At 38.7% G+C, this 14,944-nt stretch overlaps 1 protein-coding gene across 4 annotated transcripts in view; it reads right to left on the bottom strand.

The window, feature by feature from the left end:
• PDE1C (phosphodiesterase 1C) overlaps window positions 1–14,944 on the bottom strand; it is a 508,368-nt gene that overhangs the window by 493,055 nt on the left and 369 nt on the right. The window lies entirely within an intron of this gene.

Raw genomic sequence — 14,944 nt, 5'->3', positions numbered from 1 at the left:
GCAAGCGTTAAATTTTCTTTTCATGGAACCCAGGGAACTACCAACCCAAGTCTACTTTATTTTGGCTGGAGGTGTGTCTCCCTGCCTCCTTAGTATGTGAGGGAGAAAAAAACGCTGTTCAAAGCTGGCTGCAGACTCTCTCTTGCTCGGAAAAATACATAGATGTTTATAATAAAACCCCCTCCATATGCAAAAAAAATGGAATCCAGAAAATCCACTTGCATGAAATGCTTATGTTGCATTATCACAAGGTTAATGAAAATCAATATCTTTCAGCAGGGTTTCCAGTTACTGTATAATGTACCTGCGTGTGGGATGGTGGGGACGCTTCTTGAAGCTGCTTGGTTTTTCTTGGCTGAGACAGGCAGGCAGGGAGACGCACTTCCAGTCAAAACCCTACACAGGTGGGGAGAGGAAGGAAAGAGCCAGGGTCGCACAGGGCTCAGACTCTGCATCTGGCCAGCTAGGGAAGCAGGGCTGTGGCCTCCTCCCCCTGGAAGACACAGTGTCTTGATGAGGACACTTCTTGGCTCAGACAGGGAGTCAGGAATGCTTTACGTTAAACTGAGGAAGTTCCACATAATCACAGAGGAGTCACTTCCGCACCCCCACCACTCTTCCCCAACCCCCATAAGTGACTAGAACTTAAAATCCAGAGGGGCAGAGGGCGGGGGAAATTGTCAGTTGTGTTGTACCTGAATTTCATCATCCCAGAGCACCGTTACGGCTGAATTTCGTTGTACTTACTTACGAAAAGATAAGCTCCCGCACATCAAGTGGAGGAGGAGTAAGGCAAAGAGAACTAGATAAGTCTTCATCATAGGTAAGAGCTCTCAGGGCTGCGAAGATGATAATAGGCAGGGAAGAGAAAAGAGCAAAGCAACAGGAGGTACAGGCCAAGAGCTGATGTGAGGAAAAGAACAGAGGAGCTTCACATACAAGTTTCAGCAGTTTCCTATGCTGAGTTCAGTGTTACCCATCTCCTCCATCCCTAAAATTCCTGTAAACAGCTACACCCACAGTCCTGGGCCCGTGGAACTCTGGGGAGTGATGGAATCAGAGCAGTATCCCATGAGGCTGTGGTCGGGTAATGTACCAGTAACAACATACAGAGGGAAGAAATGGACATCGCGAAGCTAGAAACTGGAAATGTGGGGTGACTGGGAGAAATGCACACAGCCTGAGCCTTTCCTGCTTAAACATTAAATAAATTCAAAAAGGCATTAAAAAAAAAACTGCTCAGCCCTAACATCTTAAGGTCTGAATTCAATATGTAATTTTCTAGGAAAATATAATTTGCCTAAAGATTTCTCAGAAGAAATCAAAAACTAAGTGGTCCAGTTTTTAGAGAAGGAAGAGAAGAAGTTATCAAAAGACTGCCCCCTCAAAAAAGCACCAGGCCCAAAATTTCCAGGAAAATTATACAAACTTCCAAAGAGCAGGTAATTTCAGTGATATTTGAACTTGTCTAGAGTTTAGGAAGAAAAAGAACCCTTCTAAGTTATGTTTATAAAGAGAGTATTATGTTGATATCAAAACCTAATAAATATTTCACATAAATTAAAAACTAAAGACTAACGTCACTTAAGAATACCAATGCAAAAATCCTAAATAAAATATTAACCAACAGAATGTAACAGCACATTAAAACAATAATAGTATCCAAGCAAAGTTGATTCTACAAAGGCAGAGATGATTCAATATTAGGAAATCTATTGATTATTCATATTTATTGATCTGAGGAGAAAAGTCATACTGATTCATTAGAGACTAAAAGGGAATTTGACAAACTCCAACCCCTATTCTTGATTTCTTTAAGCTAAATAAAGTAGGAATCTTTGAACAATTCCATGTGTGGGTGCATACATATATATATGTATATTTATATATGTGTACACACATATATATCTTTAACATGATGTTATACTCCTTAATATAATATATATATTTTCCATATATAATATTTATCTTTTCCATATACATATGTATATATAATATACATTATTTTATATGTGTGTGTATAATACATATCCTTATATAACACACATACATACATAACACACACACACACACATATTCTAAAGACCACATTCTAGTAAAGTCAGAAAAGAGAATTTACCATTACAATTTAACCTGGTCCCAGAGGTAATATGAATATAATTAAGCATATAACTAGACAAGAGAAAGAAATGGGAAGCATCAAAACTGGAAACAGTAACATAAAACTATTACTATGATATGGTTATATATCTAGAAGCTCAAGAGAACTGACCAAAAAATGACTACAAACAATAGGAAAATTCAGTAAGATACAGAAGTAAATCTATTAAAGTAGTTTTTTAAAAACCAACTAAAACAAGTTAGATGATAAAAGAGAAGGAAAGATCCCATTTAAAACAGCAGCCATTGCAGGGAGGGTACAGCTCAGAGGTAGCACACATGCTCAGCATGCTCAATCCCCAGTACCTTCTCTAAAAATAAACCTAACTACCTCCCCCTGCAAAAAAATAAAATAAAATAAAATAGCAACCACAACAAATGACTAAGAATAAACTTAAAAAGAAATACATAAGACCTACATGTAGAACACTATAAACACCACCAAAGCACACACACACAAAACACCTCAATAAATCCAGAGACATGTTTGTAGAAAGGACAATTCAGCATTATCGAAATGTCAATTTCCTCCTGGGTTAATACATTAATCTATCTTAATCCAAACAAAAATATCAACAAATTGGGGTTTATTTCATTTTTAATTAGACAAATTAATTCTAATATTCATATGGAAAATTGAACAGCCAGAAAATCTGAGGAAGGAAAGCAATGAGCAGCCACTACTCTTTCTAAAGCCTTAGTCATTAGAACAGTGGGGTTCCAGCACAGAACAGACAGGTGGACTGTGCTGCTTTTTCTCCACTGGCCATTACCAGCCTTCTCTGCCCTTCCCTGTTTTCCTGATGCATCAGGTGACCTTTGCCCTCTGGCTTCCTGTGGGTTCAGCCAATGGGAGGCCCTGCCTGGAGATCAGAGGGTGAGAGGAGAAAGGTCAGGGTGTTTCCCCCTACCCCTCACTGCTTTTCAGGCATTGGCTCTGCTCCCTCAACACTACGGGGTACTCCCTCCTGCACAGCAGTCACAGGACCCTGATAACACTCTTTTCTCTCCTTGCTCCTTCAGTCCTAGGAGTGTAATGGCTTTCCACCATTTCTAGTCTCTGGATGCTTTATCATCCCTTGCAGGTTCCCTGAGCCTTGTCCACACATCCATTAAAGTCCCTTTATTCAAACCATTTGAGTGGAATTCTGTTTCCCACCAGAAACTTGACTGATACATAGAGAATGAAATGGAACACACCCTCTAGAAATAGACTCAAATGTACATAGGAAGTTAGTGTATAATAAATTAGTATGTCAAATTAATGGAATAAAGATGGACATTTTAATAAATATTGTTTAGATAAATTGATAGCCATCTGGGGAAATATTAAGATAAGCTCTTACCTGACATGGTACACCAGGATAAACTCCAAATGTAATTAAATGAAAACAAAATAAAATCATAAAATCATAGCTGCAGTATAGTTATACAATGGAATGTTACTCAGCAATACAAAGAAATGAATAGCTGATACACCCATCAACAGAGATGAATCTCAAAAACACGTGGAATGATAGAAGGTTTACACAAAATAATTCATGCTGTATGATATTCCACTTACTGAACATTCTAGAAGAGGTAAAATGAATGTAGGGTGGGGAAAAATCAGAAAAGTGAATCCAAAGATGAATCCGTGGGTGGGAATGGGGTGGAGGTTGGGAAGGGGCATGAGGGAACTTTCTGGGATGATGGCAATATTCTGTATCTTGATGGGGTTTAGGTTACACAAGTGTATGCATCTCTCAAAACTCAGTAGATATACCCTTAATATTTTCATATGTTGCCATGTATAGATTCTTTATCAAAAAAAGGATCAATAAATATCAAACTCTAGTTAGTGATATGCATGTGGATTTACTTAGGAAGGAGTGTACTTATATCTGCAATTTAATTTTAAATGCAAAATAATAAGATAAATGAAGGGATGAATATAGGGATGAACAGATAAATAGATACATGATGAAGCAAGTATAATAAAATTAATGATGGTATCTAGCTGGTGGGTATAGGAGTGTTTGCTATAAAATTCTTTTTACTTTCCTGTATGTTTTAAATTTTCAATAAAATGTTTTTTAAAAAATACTAGAAAAAATTCTGACACTGCTACAATATAGATAAAACTCGAAGATATTATACTAAGTGAAATAAGCCAGTCACAAAAGGACAAATACCAGGTGATTCCACTTATATATGGTACCTAAAGTAGTTAACTTCATAGCAGATTAAAACTCAGGCTTCACAAAAAGAGGAGAGATAAATCTGAGTAGGAAGTAGAATAGTGATTTCCAGAGGGTGGGGGTGAGGCTAGTAATAGGGAGCTATTTCTCAATGTGAACAGAGTTTCAGTTTAACAAGATGAAAAAAGCTCTGTGGATGGATGGTGGTGATGGTTGAACAACAATGTGAATGCACTTAATGCTACTCACTATATATACTTAAAAATGATTAAAATGGTAACTTTAATGTTGTGTATATTTTACTAAAATAACAAAAATAAATTTAAGTAAAACTAAAACTACCAGGAGAAAATGAGAGAATTCCTTTATAACCTTGGATAAGGTTAGAGAAGGACTTTATAACTATGACTAAGAATACAGAAATGTTTATAATAAAGAAAACTGGAAACAACCCCAAAATCCATCAATTGGAGAGTGAGAGGTAAATTATACCATATACAATGATGTAGAGCTATATTGATAGAAAAATGCTCACAAAATATTATTGAGTGAAAAGCATTTCATTATAAAATAGCATGTATGGAAAGAAGGGCATAGCTCAAGTGGCAGAGCACATGCTTAGTATGCACGAGGTCCTGGGTTCAATCCCTAGTACCTCCATTAAAAATGAACAAATAAATAAATAAGTCTAATTACCTCCTCCCCCCAAAAATAATAAAAATAAACAAATTAAAAATTTTAATAAATAAAATAGCACGTATAATATGATGCCATTTACATAAAATGTGGGGTGTGTGTGAGTGTGTGTGTGTGTGTGTGTGCGCGCACGCACCTGAAGAAATACTTGGAAGGATGTTCGCCAAACTGTTAACAGTGGTTATCTTTGCCTGGTAGTTTGTGAATGCTTTATTCTTTGCACTATTCTACATGGTTTGACTTTTTTCCAACAAGCTTGTATCATTTTTATAAAAATAATAAAGTCATTTTCAACTCATACTAAAGTACTAAAAGAAGTCAATTATCTGCTATTAGATGATGTCCCTAATCCCATCCAGCTATAAAGATTCATTAGTGATATGTCTGCCCAAATGATGAGCAAGGATTTTGTGTGTGTCTGTGTCAGGAAAGAGGGGCTCACTGGTACTTGAACCCTCAGGCTTCTTTTTTCCAGCAGGTTAGAAGTTAGACTTCACAAAAGGAGGAGGAGAGGCAAATCTGAGAGGCTGAAAGCTCAACCTTGATCAGTGAGTGCGATGTAAAAATTCCAGTGACGGTATTGCTCAGATTCCAGAAGTACTGTCATACAGACAGCTTAGACACAGGTGAAGATGATGCGCTCTGGAAAACCCTCGGATGACCTCAAAATGGCTTTAGTGAAGACAATGATACTAGTGATAAAAAATGCATGTAAGAATTAAATAAAAGTGTTTGGGGCACATAATGAACACGCAGATATTTGTTACATTATTGAATAAATCAGATCTCAAGAAAACTTTTTTAAAAAGTTTTATGAAATGTAAGAGTGGAAAAGGTAATATTCTAAATTAATGTATTTTCTGCAACTTGAGATTTTTAAATAGGTGTAACAAAGTAACAAAATAAAGCACAGGGAACTATTTTCTATACCTTATAATAGCTTATAATGAAAAAGAATATGAAATGGAATATATGTATGTATAAGTGACTCACTATGCCGTACACCAGACATTAACACAACATTGTAAACAACTATACTTAAATTTTTTTAAAAGTAACAGAATAAATATTAAAAGCACACAAGTGATTTTTTTTCTAGTCCCCTCACAGTTTGTATGTTCAAGTAGGCTGTTAAAAAAAATTTTTTTTTGAGGAATCTTCTCAAAGGGGAAAAAGAGAACTCACCTTGTAGTTGGGGTCATTTCATTATGAGACAGCTTGAAAAGCAGTGTGGAGAGCAGACAGCGGTCTGGGGCCCCTACTTACCTGGAACTCTCACCCTCTCCCCCTTTTCCCACCCAGTGGAGCCGGAATCCTGGAACTGATAATAACAAAGCAAAAGGCTGGAGGCTGGAGAGGGGCTAGGGCTCAGAGCACGGCTGCCTTTCCTTCTCCCTGGAGAGCCCACAATTAGTACGGCTGTGGAAAAAGTGACAGAGAGGAAAAAGCCAAAACTCTTGCTGGCTGGCTTATGGGCTAATCATCACCGAGGCCACACTGTGGGTAAAAATCCCTGCAGAAGAAGTTTCCCCCTGAGTTGGGCAGGGGATGGTTCTTAGAGAAGGGACCTGAAAATTCTGAAAAGCCAGGTCGGTGGGCAGCAGGCACAGAGCTTTCCTCCACCCGTCCCCCAGCAGCGCCAAGGGCCAGGATACTGTGTGGGACCCCTCTCCACCCTTACAGCCTTCAGATTTGATGAGACCCGAGGTACTTGCCACTGGAGCATTGGAGTCAGTCAGGGTGCTCAGGGCTGATGGGCACTGATATGTAATTAGCGGCCTGGGCGGGGCTGGCAGGATGCATTGAGTATCTTTGATCTAAGATCAGAGCATCCTCCCAGAATCCCTCTCTGGTCCTCCCTCCCTCTCTCTGGAATGCAGGGGCTCAGAATGTGCTTGGGAAGGACCTGACCATTTATCCAGGGGCAGGGGTGAGAAGGGCCTCTGGAAATTTTTGCCCTTAGTGTGTGGTCTGGAAGGGAAAGAGATGTGGAGACATCCCCTGCCCCACTCCACTAGGGAATTCAAAATGTAACCTTGGAGGGAATTGACCTAGTAGTTACTCTCTACTGAGAAACAGACCACACCATACGTTAGAAACCAGGTGACATTTTGATATCCATTTTGACACGGCTGTTTTGATGTGAACAACTGTTTTTTAAAACTTAGTTATTAAGTAATATGCACAATTTAATCAGTTGGCTTCATCCTTTGTCTGCACCCAAATCGGAGACCTAGGAGTAGGTTGTCACTGGGGCAACTACAGATCACTGGGGTTACCAGATTCTTGGTCCCGGCTCAAGCAAGGACAGAAGTTCCTGACAAGATTTCAAACCAACTGGCATATCTTAAACATCACTCATTGTGACCAATGAAAAATTACTTCCAATTACCTTTATGCTGGTTTTAAAACAGTTTAACACAATTAGACATTACACAGTTGGAGAAGTTGGAGGAATAGGTGAAGAATGTAGGAATATACTTCTTATCGAGGAGTTCTGAATAGGATGTAAATATTAACTACCCATCGTAGAGGGGAGGGTATAGTTCAGTGGTAGAGTGCAGGCTTATAAGCACAAGGTCTTGGGTTCAATCCCCAGTACCTCAATTAAAAAAAATTAATATAAATAAATAAATTTAATTACCTCCCACCCAACCCCCAAAAAAACAAACAAAAAAACTATCCATCCCCAGAAGGCAGATCAAAACTCACACTCACACACACATACACACACACACACAAGAATGTCTGGTTGAACAGTCTGAGTAAATTACATGCAAATATAACCCCAAGGATGGCATAACGCACATGGGATCTGTGTCCTTGCCCCAGAAGCAGGCAATCTATGGCCCCAACCCTCTAACACCAAATGAACTGCTTTGTGTGTTCTTGCTTTCTTCCCCTCTGCCTTCAGTCTTTCTCTGGTTCTACACTGTTTTCTTCCCTATTTTTCTCACTATACTTACTGTTTTATTTTCACAGAATAATCACCATAGCACTGTGGGAAGAGAATTGGACTAGAAATCAAAAGATCTCTATCCTAGCTCTGCCATCCACGGGCTGAGGGACTCCAGGAAGGAGTCCCACAGCTGTACTTCTACATGGACAGCGTCTACATTGCTGATCTGGTTATCTATCTGTAAAGATAAATAGTATTTGCTAAATGATTATCATGTCCCAAGGCACATACTAATTTCCTTGCATAAATTACCTTATTTAGGTGAGGTCAATACCATTTCTATTTCCATTTCGCAGATAAAGAAATGGGCTCAGAGAAGGCAAGTTCCCGTAGCCAGGATGTATCGGAGCCAAGGATTAGGATTCCAGAGCCTCTTTTCCTGGCACCCACTTCTGATACAGGAAAATGAGGCATGAGAGGATGGTCATGTCCCAGGTCTCGGGTGAGTCGCTGGGACACAACCCACCAAGTGAGAGTCCTTGGCATCACACAGGAAAGAATTCAAGAGCGAGCCATAGTTGAGTAAAAGTAGATTTACTCAGAGAGATGCACACTCCATAGACAAGAGTATAGGCCGTCTCAGAAGGCCAGAGAGGCCATGAAGCAGGAAGGGGTGTTAGTAAAAGTAGATACACATTCCATAGACAGAGTGCAGGCAGTCTCCAAAGCCAAGAGAAAAGTAGAGGTTTAGGAGATACACATTCCATAAGCAGAATGTGGGCCATCTCAAAAAGCAAGAGGCAAGAGGTGGTAGCCTCAGAGCATGGGGTCCTCTAGGAAAGTGAGATCAGCCACGGGTGAGTGGTTAAAGTAAGAGTAGATATACACTCCATAGACAGTGTGGGCCATCTCAGAAGGCAAGAGAGAATGACCAAGAGGTGCAAAGTTGTTAGTTTTTATGGGCTCAGTAACTTCATATTCTAACAAGTGGGAGGATTATTCCAACTACTTTGGGGAAGGGGCGAGGATTCCCAGGAACTGGGCCACTGCCCAATTTTTGACCTTTTATGGTTAGCCTTGGAACTGTCATGGGACCTGTGGGAGTGCCATCTAGCATGCTAATGTATTAAAATGAGCATATAATGAAGCTCAAGGTATACTGGGAGTTGAATCTCCCACCACCTTGGTTTTTGTCGTGTCCTCAATTGCTGTGTCATTCTTTTAATGGTTGTGCCCTGTCCCCTTCCCTCCTGTCTCACTTCCTGGAAGAATGGGCCACCTGAAGGTCTAACTAACTGCAAGTGATCTAGGATAAAGCATGTCATCAATAATAAATAAAAGTTGATTTCAATCTCCTTTCTTTATTAAAGGGTAAGGTTAAAACAGTACAGCCACCTGTCTCATCTACCTCAGAAAACTGTCCTGAAGATCAAATGATAAAGAGACCCTCTAGGGGCTTTCTGAGCTGTAAAGTGCTGTGCAGACAGGAAGCACCCCTCCCCAAGTTCTCCAGCCAGCAGGAGCAAACACACCACTGGTAGCTCAGAGCTAAACGGGTTACTCAACTCTGCTCTAAGCTGAGAATGACTTTGGAAGCAATGATTTTAGTAACTGCCAGGAAAGAGAATCGAAGGAACCTGGTTCAGAGACTTTTCAGCCTTGATAGGACACTAGGACCTTGACTTGCCTCCCTAGGGGGAAGACAATGCTGGGGAGGTTGGGAAGAGGGCAAATCCTGCAGGTAATAAGTCCACAGGGGCCAGCACTTGCCCATCGCATCTCCATTCTCATCAGTACTGTCTGTCACTAACCTAAGCTTTCAGCAGACTGCTTGTGAGTATTTAAATTGGCTGGGAACAGGGATATCCTTAGGAGATGCTGTGAGTGTTGAAGATTAAGACACTAGTGGCATCACTACCCACCCTCTGATCTTTAAAATGAAGAAAGTTTTGTTTTATTTTTACATTAATCAGTCTTTTCAGTTCAGCTATAAATTTCTCAAAAATGTAATCCCAAATTAAAAGCATCAGTGATAAAGAATCATAATTATCCTGTCATTTTAGAAATTGGCAATAGTGGTTGCTAAGGGGCTGGGCAGTTGAGACAGAGACTATGTGAAAAAAAAAAAAAAAGCTGCCTAGGATCCAGAGTATCTCCTCCAAAGTATCTGTCAAGATCCCAAATCAAGAACTCAATAATGCTAACACAATGCCTCTAAGAATAGTGTTCCTCCTAGGTGGTTTCTATGCATTGACCAGTGCTTTTGAAAAGATGATCCCTTGACTGGCAGCATCAGCAGCATCTGGGACCTTGTAAGAAATGCAGATTCCCAGGTTGCCTGCCAGACTTATTAATCTGAAACTGTGTTTTAGCAAGCCTCCGGGTGACTTTAGTGGTATCAGAATCACCCGGAAAATTTGATTAGCATACCCTTGGCCCTATCCCATACCCACAAGCCTGGGGCATCTGAAATTAGCTCTCCAGGTGATTATGATAAACACAAAAATTTAAAAACCACTGATCCTAAAATATGAGAGGACTGAGTCAGAGACAAATACTGGTAAAAGGATTAACGGCCCACCAAAGTGGAATGAGGTTTACTTTCAGCTGAAAACATCTAATCAGCAGCAACAGCAAGAAACATTATCCAAACTTAAGCAGAGCCTCCTGAAAATACAGCTGCCATTGGCCCCCCTCCTCGGAGGGAGTTTCCAGACTGGGAAAGGACTGGCTCTTAACCATGCATGGGAAGTATGCAAATTCAGCTGCCCATTAGCACCAAAAAAGCAATAGAACTTTTCATATTTTCCCTAAATAGCTTCTCTTTTTTTGTTATATTGGTATATAAACCTTTACCTCTAGCTAGTCAACAAGTACTCATTACTAAGTACTCCCTCAGGTATAAATAAACCTTGTCCTGGGGGGTGGATATAGCTCAGTGGTACAGTGCAAGACCTGCATGCACAAGGGCCTGGGGATTCCAGGACCTCCATTAGGAAAAAAGAGAGAAAGAAAGAGAATAAACCTTGTCAGTTCTCCTGTTAAGCGAATGTCAGTTAATTTGCAGGTCCTGACTATGAATCTAAGTGGGTAGAGGAAAAGTTTTCCTCCCAACAGTGGTAACCTTATCAGGAGTCACAGAGGACTTAGATGGAAACCAAGAAGCGGACAATAAAATTCAGCAAAACAATGTTCTAAGACCACCATTAGATAAATATTGGTTGCCGTTTGAAACCAGCTCTTGCAGGACACAGCTTTTCCAAATGTTAAAACAGCAGGACAAAAAAAAAAAAAAAAAAAAGGATAGGGATAACAACTGAAACTTGAAAACGCCCTAGTAATTTTAATACACAGATTATTAACCAAAACCAACTTAATCAATAATGTCAAAATCTCCATCCATCCAAAGGAACTTCTAACAAAAGCTAGGGGCCTCAGATAATCTACTACTAATTATTACACAATAGGCAAGTAGCTATGGAAGGTTTTTTGTTTATTTGGTTGTTGGTTTATTCTAAGATACCTTTTTCCTTGAAGATGGATCAACCTGTTCTTTTCTTTTTTTTTTTAATTTTTTCCTTTTTTTTTAATTAAAGAATAGTCAGTTTACAGTGTGTCAATTTCTGGTGTACAGCATAATGTTTCAGTCATACATATACATACATATATTCCTTTTCATACTCTTTTTCATTATAGGTTACTACAAGATATTGAATATACTTCCCTATAGCATACAGTGTAAACTTGTTGCTTATTTTATATATAGTTGTTAGTATCTGTAAATCTTGAACTCTCAGTTTATCCCTTCCCACCCCACTTTTCCCCCTGGTAACCATAAATTTGTTTTTTCCATGTCTGCAGGTCTGTTTATATTTTGTAAGTTCATTTGTGTCTTTTTTTTTTTTTTTTAGATTCCACATATAAGTGATATCATATGGTATTTTTCTTTCTCTTTCTGGCTTACTTCACTTAGAATGACGATCTCCAGGTCCATCCATGTTGTTGCAAATGGCATTATTTTCTTATTTTGATGTCTGAGTAGTATTCCATTGTATAAATATACCACAACTTCTTTATCCAGTCATCTTTGATGGACATTTAGGTTGCTTCTATGTCTTTGCTATTGTAAATAGGGCTGCTATGAACATTGGGGTGCATGTATCTTTTCAAATTAGATGCACCTCCAGATATATGCCCAGGAGTGGGATTGCTGGATCATACGGTAAGTATATTTTTAGTTTTTTGAGGAATCTCCATACTGTTTTCCATACTGGCTGCACTAAATTACATTCCCACCAGCAGTGTAGGAAGGTTCCCTGTTCCTTCCTTTCTACCAGTGAGTGGGGCCCCAAAGCTCTTAAAAAAAAAACATACAAAACACTCATGCTAATATAAGCCAGGTCCCCACTTGGGTTTTGTTATCATAGCTTCACAACAGTATGAGGAGAGAGGAGTAGGAAACTATCACCATCCTTAGTAAGACAAATCTCACAGAGACTTAACTGTAGGTGAGGAGAAACAACTGGCCTTACTGCCCTGACTCTGCCTCCTGAGTCTTGCCTTCCCCTTCAAGTTCTTTGGCTTTAATTACCACCACAGTAATATCCAAGGTGACTGCTTCTTCCTTAATACTTTGAAACCTCCCTCTCAGGACCAATGCACTTTCCCTTGGTTCCCCTGACCACAGTTTAGACAAGACACAACTTTCAAAGGATGTTATTAAATACTTGTAAACCAGAGGACTGTAAAATGGGAAATAAACACATAGCACTTAAGGTAAGTAGTATAGAGAAGTGGATAAGAATATAGTTCAAAAAAAAAAAAAAAGATGGGAAAAAAAAGAGTATAGTTCTAGAACTAGACTACCTAGGTTTATATTCTGGCTATCATTTACTAGCTGTGTGATCATTTACTTAACTTCTCTGTGTTTTAATAGCTTCATCTGTAAAATGATACTAAAAGAACCCATCCCATCATCTCATAAAATAACATACAGCACATTGCATACACGTATAATCAGTTTGTTTTATAAAGTTCTGGTTCACAGCAGAGCTACTTTGCTCCTAGATTCACAGGGTCTATGCTGTTCTACCCAACATCTGGAGAAATCTAATCTAGTCCAACAAAAAGCCACCTAGATTCACAGGTAAGGGCAACTCACTTCATTTTTAAATATGATAAAAACAGAGCCTCATCTGCAATTCCAACTATCTAATCCCATCACGCTTTAAAGATTTAAGCTCAAATATCAATTTTAAAAAGAGCAAAATGTAGAAATTGAATGATTTTGTGTAAGTATCCTAGGTGATACAAATCTCAGAACGTCATTTTTAATTTGAGATATTCTTTATGAAATAAAATGGAAGGAATGGAAAAAAGTTCCTGTACAATCAAAAAGTGGTAGTTAATAGTATTTCCAAGGTGTATTTATCAAATCCAGAACAGAAATTAATTCAGTGCAAATTCTTAGAAATTAGATTTCAGAAATTATAAACGTGTGAATTAATTGCAATATATAAATCTTCTGTTCACATGATGAAAAGCATGAGAAAAAAATATGGTAATATTCCTTCATAGATACATATATTTCTAATTCAACTGATATCACACTCACATACACACACACAACTAAATACTGAAGTTTCACAACCAAAGTTCATGTTTCATCCAATGTAACTATGGTACACCATGATAAGATTATATTTAAAAAATGAAATTTGCTTCCTACACATTAGAGAATATTAAGCCTCCAGATACTTTAATACTGCCTGACTGTACAGTACTTATTGTTTGCAAACCATTTTTATCTCTGTAATTCCTTTAAGTTTCATGGCATAAGAGATGGCACAGCTCTATTTGTACTCTTTTTAAAGAGCAGATAGTACAGGTTTAGAAAATATAGGTCTCCTTTCCTAGGAGGCAGAGCTTAGCAGGATCCAGATATCCTGACTCTAAATCTGGTTCTCTTTCCATTAACACCTCAAAGACACATGCTATAAGTGGAAGAAGGAAAAAAAAACCTAACATTTATATTGATAAGTCCCTCCTTGCAAGGACAATGTGCATGTATTTCCTTTACTTTTTGTTTAAAAGTATGTTTGAGTAAAACAAGAACAAATAAAAGCTAATGTATGAACACACTATTTTTAAAAAGAAAATTCTCAAAGGAATAAGGTTACATGTATCCTTACCTCTCATGAGACAAAGTTGTGAGCCAATCCCCCTCTCCGCTAATCTCATCTCTTTCTCTTTAGGGGAACCAATTTTGCCCACTGAATCTACTGAATCCTGCATGAAAACTCAACAGACAACAGTAGTGACCATTACAACCTTGCCTGAGATTAAGTGGGGATTTATATATGAGACCAAAAGGCCAGCTGATATATTTAGTAACTTCTAGTGTGAATTTTTTAACTACCAACTTACACAAAATTTTTTCTTCCCACTTACACAAAACAGGACCTACCCTATGAGATGGAGCCTTTGAATATCTCAGACTAAAAACTGAAAAGTTTTACAATTCTTTTCAGTTTCAGCTGAAGAGGTTTGGAGATCTGGTTCAGGCATAATACTGAATAATTGCATAGCACCTGACAAGTTTCGAAGTACTTTTTGGCATGCACTGTGTCTGGTTAGATTTTTTCCAGCTACCTAGTGAAACATGTATTATTATCATCCCTATGTAAGAAATGATAAAAATTGAGGCACAAGGAGAGTATCCTGACCAAGATCACAATGAAAGCATCAGATGGAGACTCAAATCCACCACTGACTCCAAATCGTGTGCTCTCTTTTCTCTTTTCCCTTGCTCCCTTACCTTAAAATGTCTTCCCCCAACCACACACCCCAAGTCCCTTGAGAAACAAATACTGGCTTCTGTCTTCAAACATGGATAAATCTTGGACAAGTAGGAATGTCCTGCCCTTTTCCCAATTCCCCTGGGAGAAAGGCACATCTTCTTTATACTCGTCTGTCCGAGACAACAAGGAAGACGTCTCCCCGTGGTGCA

This window comes from Camelus dromedarius, chromosome 7 (genome assembly GCF_036321535.1).
Source record: "Camelus dromedarius isolate mCamDro1 chromosome 7, mCamDro1.pat, whole genome shotgun sequence".
NCBI lineage: Eukaryota > Metazoa > Chordata > Mammalia > Artiodactyla > Camelidae > Camelus > Camelus dromedarius.
Note: the sequence above shows the minus strand (reverse complement) of the source record. Positions and strands in the feature narration are given on the sequence as shown.